The following is a 7,440-nucleotide window of genomic DNA, read 5'->3' as shown; positions in this document are numbered from 1 at the left end:
GATATATTAATATCAAAATGATACCAAATACACCCAGCCACTGGAACAATATAATGTTTAGATTAAGTCTAGTGTTACAAAAAGACAAAAGCTAAATACTATGCTATTCACATCAGAATTTGTCTTTTTTTGTGTTCTCCAAAAGTGTTTTGAATTTGGATTTGAAACTTTTAGAAATTGTAGACACGTCTCTCTTAAACATTCACAATTGTGTTAAGATTTTTTTAACATTTAAATTTATTTTTTGAAAATTATAAGCATGAGCGCATTTAAGAGTTGGGAACATGTGATATTTTCCTATCTGTCTCGATTGATCGATGGTTTGGCCGCCTTCTTGGTCGTCAGACTTAGAGCGTCTACAATCGGGCGCCTCAAACTCCCCTCAGACTCCAAGGCGGACGGCCCGGCCAAGGTCAAGTAGGTGGTCTCGACCAAAGAGAAGGGCACGCGGGTGGCGTCAGCCAAAGAGTAGGGCAAAAATGTGGTGGAGCTCCATAGCACCCACAAGCGGGCGAGGAACTTCGGCCATTTCCATGAGGAGGCCGGGCCAACCCACATGTGCAAGGTCATTCTTGCACCGAAGATGGAGTGCCTGCCGATGCCACTGGACTTCACCAAACACATCCTCGCCATCCCTCGGGAATTCAAACTCGAGAGAATACCGGCTGTACCTGGAGGGTGACGGTCCGGGTGATCAACGGCAGGGTCACCCTTCAATAGATCAAGATCGGGTACCTCATCACTTTCAAGCTGTTGACTCCCAACACCTTGGTTTTGCGTAATGAGGGAATATCATGCCATCGTCACACACACAAAATGAATTCGAATTCTCCTTTATCTTGAAACTCTGAAAACCTCACTTTTAAATTTGCAACACACTAGGCTAGCCATTGATACACCTTTGGTGAATTATTCTTGCAATTTTCATGTCTATGGAGTTCCTTGAGATAAGAATAAAGTCGAAAAAATGAACTTGAGATTTTTGTGTACTTCTGAAAAACAAAAGTATAACCACTAAATTTACAAGCTCAACCGTTCATTCCGGCAATTATATCACTATCATGGCAATGTAAGTTGCTCAAGGATATAGCTTGTAATCTGCAACTATGTGCAACAAGTTTGCAAAGACAAAAAATAATGAAAAAAAACATAGAGAACTATATACAAGTACTACCAATCAACATAAGCTAGTCGTGCATGCATGCACCATCTTGTGCACCGACTGTGAAAACACTCTGCTCTTCCATTCCCCTGTGCCACCATAGACACGCCGGCAATGTTGCTCATCTTGGATTTGGAGGCAGAGTCATCGAAGTATGTGCCTTGCTTGGAATTACTGAAATTTGGGATGGAGAGAACGAGCTCCTTCACATCAGAGCTTGATGATCGGATATGTGCGAGGATCTTGCTAAACTTGGGCCTTCGCCGCGTGATGGCGATGGACACATCATTGGGGAAGAGGTCCTTGCTCACGAAGGCGTGGTACATGGTGGTGGCTAGCACGCCGGTGACCGTGACAACGGCAATTCCGGACAACCCGACTGCCAGTGCCTGTGTCAATATGTTCTTTACCTCTGATGCATACAAAACCGTTGCCAAGGCTACACTCGTCATTGGGAATGTGTACGCCCACCATGCCAACGAGAACTTGAATCCCCTAAAGAGGTTGATGCGTACCACCAGCGACACGTAGAGGAATAGCGAGACAAAGTAAAGGAGCTTGGATCCATCGTTGAACTCTCCAGAGATCCTCGTCCAGGCCATGGAAGCGACGCTAGGTGCGGCGACAAAAAGGAAGAACACCGGGTGGAGCTCCTTGGGTAGTTGCACATTGGTGGGGAGTCGTTGATAGAGAGTGACAAATAGCACGACATAGTGGGCCAACCCGATGGCAAAGAAGAATATGGGCAGCTCCCGGAGGCCCATCCTAGCGCCAAGAAGTGCGCCGACGAAGTTGCCAACGACCGCGAGGTGGTTGGATGGGTTGGCCACCTTAGAAAGGCGGCGCTCGCCACTAGACATCCACTGGCCATAGGTCTTGAGGTCGAGGCACAGGATAGGCGCCATGAGCACGTACCAGATGGTTTGGTGGATCTCCCACACCGGATGCGGCACGCCCTTGACAAGGAAGAGGCAGGCAATCCATGGTGCAAAGAAGAAGTTGACGCGTACTGGGTGGTGGAATTCGCGGCGGACGGCCTTGAAGTAGAAGACGGCCTTTAGAAGGTAGGTGATGGAGACGAAGACCATGAGTACGACGGAGATCCACCAGAGGACGTGGTTAGCAGTAGGGTGGACGTGAAGAAACTTGGTGGAGGGCTCTGACTCGAGGGTCTTCCACAGCATGGCCTATCTGCTCACGCCAAGGCACATCCCAAAGGCGCTGATGGGGAATCGGAGCAGGAACGGCCATGTCTCATCCTTTGGCAACACGACCATCTCTGTTGACTGCAAGTTCACAAGGTTATTAGACACAATGATGGTTTTTGCAAACTGTCTTGCTAAGTCTCCGTCGATGTTGTAACCGTGAGATTTTACATTGAAATCTGTACAATTTTTTTTGTTATTCTTTTTTTATGTTATGTCATTTGAGTGAGATTGACTTAGCCACGCCCTTTAAGAAGTGGTAAACTTTTTGCTGGAATGCTACACGGTGAGTTGGTACGTACCCGAAGTGTCTCGAGCTCGGGTCCTTCGAGCGCGGCGAAGTAGCGGTCGGCGCTGGGCACTGCATCATCCTCGTCGGTTTCCTCCTCTGAGGTCTTTGACGCCACACCTTGCTCGACATCGGTGTCCTGTGGCAGCCCGCGGAGGCTGGAGAAGCGGCCAGAGAACGTCTTGAAGTGGTCAAACCGCCGGTCTCGCTCCCGCATGCTGTCGCTCCGCAGCACCGCCGGCACCTCGCCGCCGCCTCTGACCACCAGGGATGGCTGCGAGTGGTGCCGGGCCTGCTTCAGCAGCTGCGGCACGGACGGGTGGTGAACCCGCTCGACCTTCGACTCGCTCGGCGGCACGGCAGGGGCGCCAATGTCGGCCTTGTTGGCGCGGACGAAGGGCGGCATGCCAAGCTGTGCTGGGTAAAGTCCCGGCGGCGAACCCGGCACGCTGATCAAGACACAGCTCGGCGTCTCAGCGTAAGCAGCCGCGGTCGCTTCCTTGCTGTTCCTGCCGCCGGTACTAACGGCATCCCCAGCATCCATCGGAGAAGCCCCGGCGGCACACGATGACACGACGCGACACGAAGGAGAAGCGGCTTCGGGGACGGAGCATACCCCGGCTGGCCGTGCAGTTCCCCCACCATCTGGATTCTGACCTCGCTGGACGCCATGGCAACAACTCCCTCTCTCTCTCTATCTCTCTCTTTCTTCCTCTCCACCGCTGATGCCAGCAAAGTGAATGAATGTGCAGCGCATCGTGGGCGTGGCCAGCTTATTTATGCACACATGGCCCGAGCGGAGGACGCACGCGCGGCTAGTGGCGAGCCGGCGGGCTAGGTGGTCAGGTCAGCGGCGCCGGCACGCACGTGGGATGAAGCACGCACGTGGAGGAGAACACACGAAGGGCAGTCAGCGGTCGCGCCGGCCGGAATCCTCCACGCCTCTTGTCCTTGTCTTTGTCACGTCGCCGGCGCCGGCGGTCGATGGATCGAAGGGGAAAAAAATTCTTGTGCGTGCATGCACATGGGCTCGACTTGGACAGATGGCGTGAATTGTGATGGCGAGCTCGACCGAGCATGTCTCATGCATGGGTTGGTGGGCAATAATAATACGAAAATGGTAGACTCACGGGCATTTACGGGAGTAATGCGGGGTTGTTCCATCTAATCAAACCCCTTAAACCCAATCCTAATCCTCCATGTTAACTACCCTGTGAAGCCTGTAAGAATCCTCCCCGTAAGTGTAGCATTACCGATAATAATACTCCCTCTGTTTCTAAATATAAGATTGTTTAGAGATAACAATATAAACTACATACAGAGCAAAATGAATAAATCTACACCGTAAAATATGTTTATACACATCCGTATGTAGTCCGCATTAAAATCTCTAAAAAGTCTTATATTTAGAAACAAAGGGAGTATATACCTGTATTAATTTGACATAAAATAATAGTAATACTAGGATGATGACAGATTAAATGGGTGCAAAGAATAACATGGTGCATGTATGGGCACATGTTCGTGCTCAAACGAGTAACACGTTTGAAAAAGAAAACTATGATAATACACATTCATTTTTTTTTGATAGAAGTGTGGTCATGTAGTAGTTATTTTTTCTCAGATAATAATGGAAGCTCTCATCAATCGTACAATTACCCTGGCGTATGTGAGCCAAAGTTTTGGTTACCGAATGGTGCACTTTTACCCAGGGGGACTGGTATTCGTGGTTACCATGGTTACCATGAAATTTCGAGCAAATTTCGAACGAAGTTCGTACGAAAAGGATAATTGAATTTTGAATTTAAATTCTTTCAAAATAGATATAGATAGTACTTGAGCTTACATTTATCGTAAAAGAGCTCCTAGTTCAGTCGAACGTTGTCTACACGAGTGCTATCAAGTGCTGCCATACTTTACTATCACTAGTAGAAAAACACCTATTAGTCCCGGTTCGTAAGGGCCTTTAGTCCCGGTTCATGAACCGGGACTAATGGGTCGTTACTAATACCTCTACCCATTAGTCCCGGTTCAAACACGAACCGGGACCAATGTGCCTCCACGTGGCCCTGTGTGCCGAGCCCAGTCAGGGGGCCTTTGGTCCCGGTTGGTGGCTCCAACCGGGACCAAAAGTCCATGTTTTTTTACAAAAGTGGCTGCTTTAGGGGTTTTGGGGGTTATTTTTAGATTGTTATTAGCTAGCTAATAGAGAGAAGTGTCCTCTCTTATATCTTCGTCCTTGGTTTATCAACGCTGCTGCTATGTTCATTTCACCCGCTGATATAACATGCTCGCATCATACATCATCATATATAATAACAAGTCCTACTAATCATGCATCATCATACAACTTGTACTCGTTACTAATAATAAGTCATGCGATCATCATCCTCATAGTCATCGAACCCAACCCTACATAATTGTTCTTAGCACATGATCATCAGTATCAGGTAGGACCTAAACACCCTTAAGGTAAAATAGCGTAAAACAATATAGACCCTGACTCTCCATTATGAAGAATGGCGATCATCCTGTCTCCAATTCTTGCCCTTCACTGCTTATTGCTTCCAAGAAGCTCCTTACGACTGTCCATACATTTTTTCCATTCTTTGATTGTTATGTCTCCACTTCCTTTAGAAACCCGGTATGGACAGTTGAGATTCGTAGGACGACCTGGTTGTATGTTTAAAACATGAAGGCTACCATGCGTATACATCAGATGAGGCATACAATCATTCGGGATTATCTGTTGAAAAACATAATAATAACATCGTAGTTAGCAATGATGTACTAGTTTTAGAAGTGTGCAAAAAGATGCACGGATGTTGTAATAGTAAAAAATAATCTTACCAGGGTATCTCCATGGTAGTTACCGTAGTTCAACACGTGCACTAGTGGCACGTATTGACCATAATGTTGAGGAGTTTGATTGTAGATATTGTAATTCTCAACATCAGTACAAAATCCGACCAAATGATTTTTCTCCTGATAAGTTAATTCGGAGCCTTCGGTGTAGTAGGTTCTGTCTACCATCTTCCGCACATTCTTTAAAGAATCAAGATAAGCTGTCAATGAAGATAAGTTGTCAAGTATATATATTTTGAAATAAACAATATAAATTACTTAATAACTATGTTAAGCTCACATGGGGGAAGAATTGGAGGTGTATCCACAAGGACCCAAATCGAAGGTCTCTTTTGCTCGATTGTAGGATCACCAAGATCCATGGTGACAAGCATACCCTCATCAAGATCATACATTTTGCAAAGTGCTTCCCAATTTTTGCAACCAAAATGGGTTACACTCTGAGCATTGTACAGCTTTACTTGAAAATCCACACCATGATGGGTACTTAGGATAATTTTTTTGGTTTCAAAACTTTCATGGTCTTCAAAACCCATCCTCTCCAAGACATAGCGTCTTGCAAAGCATGGGATAAGCTAGTCGAATTGGAAAAGATGAAAAATACACGTTAAAATAGTTGAAGTCGTGCTTAATTACGAAAAAAAACTATTGTCGTCGTTGCGTACCGTATGAACATCGCAGGTCTCCTCAAGCTTAATGCTGAAGCGCCGATCTTCGTCCAGCTCAATGAACCTGCCGCAGATACCTCGGCCGTCGTGGCACCAGTCGCACTCCCCCGGGCGGTTTTCGTCGTCCGATGAGTACGACATTTCTGGCCTACGTTCATAATTCAAATATTAAACTAGATCATTATTATTAATCACAGTTGACTATCGATGATCGATGTACGTAGCTCCTCCTTTCATTCCCGAATGCATTATTATATCAAATTGTCTAGCACACGGGAATGAAGGAGAACTTATCCAATATGAGCATTCAATAAGCAAAACCAAATCATAAAATAAGCAAAACCAAATCATAAAATAAAGTATAGTATTCAAATTAGCATGCATTCAATAATTATAAGCAAAAGTACATCATCTCTTGGTGTCCGTACATCGTCAAATATTATCACTAATACAACTAGAACAGTAGCGCCCGACGGGTATCGACGCGGGCGGTGGACACCCAAAGATAAGGAACCATCACAGGATCATAGCTCCAGTGAGATCCCTGAAGAACCTGCCAGGTATTGTCGAACCTGCCCTCCAATGCAACCATGTAGCGACGGACGTGCTCGTCCTCCTCGCTGACACGGTGACGTACCACCTCTGCGGTGTCCGGATGCCTCACCACCGTCACTGGCCCATGCGACCGCCACCAAACAAGGATCGGGTCAACAACGGGCTGCCTCCTCACCAACCTACGTCCCCCGGAAGGTAGCACCTTCCAATACCAGCCCGGCGGAGCCCAGTCCCGAACATGGCCCTGATCAAGCAGGCCTCCACCGCCGAGTCGACGACGACGAGGATGCGGGATAGGCATCGACGACGTCGATGCGGGAACTACTTCTATATATAGTTAAATAAAAGTAGTTTTATTAATTAAATCAACTATCTAGTTCAACTAGTAAGCACTTACTATAAATAAATAAGTAGTACTTACTATAAACAAACTATTTCTATATATAGTAAAATAAATTAGTTTATTAAATCAACTAGCTAGTTCAACTATATATAAACTATTTCTTATTTTTTTTCCTTTTTCTAAATACTATTAAAAAAATCATTAAAATTCTATGAACAAAATTAATTACTACACATCTAATCTAACAAAGAAAATCTAATCTAACAAAAAAATCTATGAACTACATATCTAAATTACTACACATCTAATCTAACAAAAAAAATCTAATTATTCTAACTAAAAAATCTAACATA

At 45.6% G+C, this 7,440-nt stretch overlaps 1 pseudogene; it reads right to left on the bottom strand.

The window, feature by feature from the left end:
* Window positions 1–973: 973 nt before the first annotated feature.
* On the bottom strand, window positions 974–3,328 carry LOC119313002 (annotated as a pseudogene).
* Between the last annotated feature and the right edge of the window lie 4,112 nt (window positions 3,329–7,440).

This window comes from Triticum dicoccoides, chromosome 1B, assembly GCF_002162155.2.
Source record: "Triticum dicoccoides isolate Atlit2015 ecotype Zavitan chromosome 1B, WEW_v2.0, whole genome shotgun sequence".
Classification (NCBI taxonomy): Eukaryota; Viridiplantae; Streptophyta; class Magnoliopsida; order Poales; family Poaceae; genus Triticum; species Triticum dicoccoides.
The sequence above is the reverse complement of the archived record's forward strand: the minus strand, read 5'-3'. Positions and strand labels throughout refer to the sequence as shown.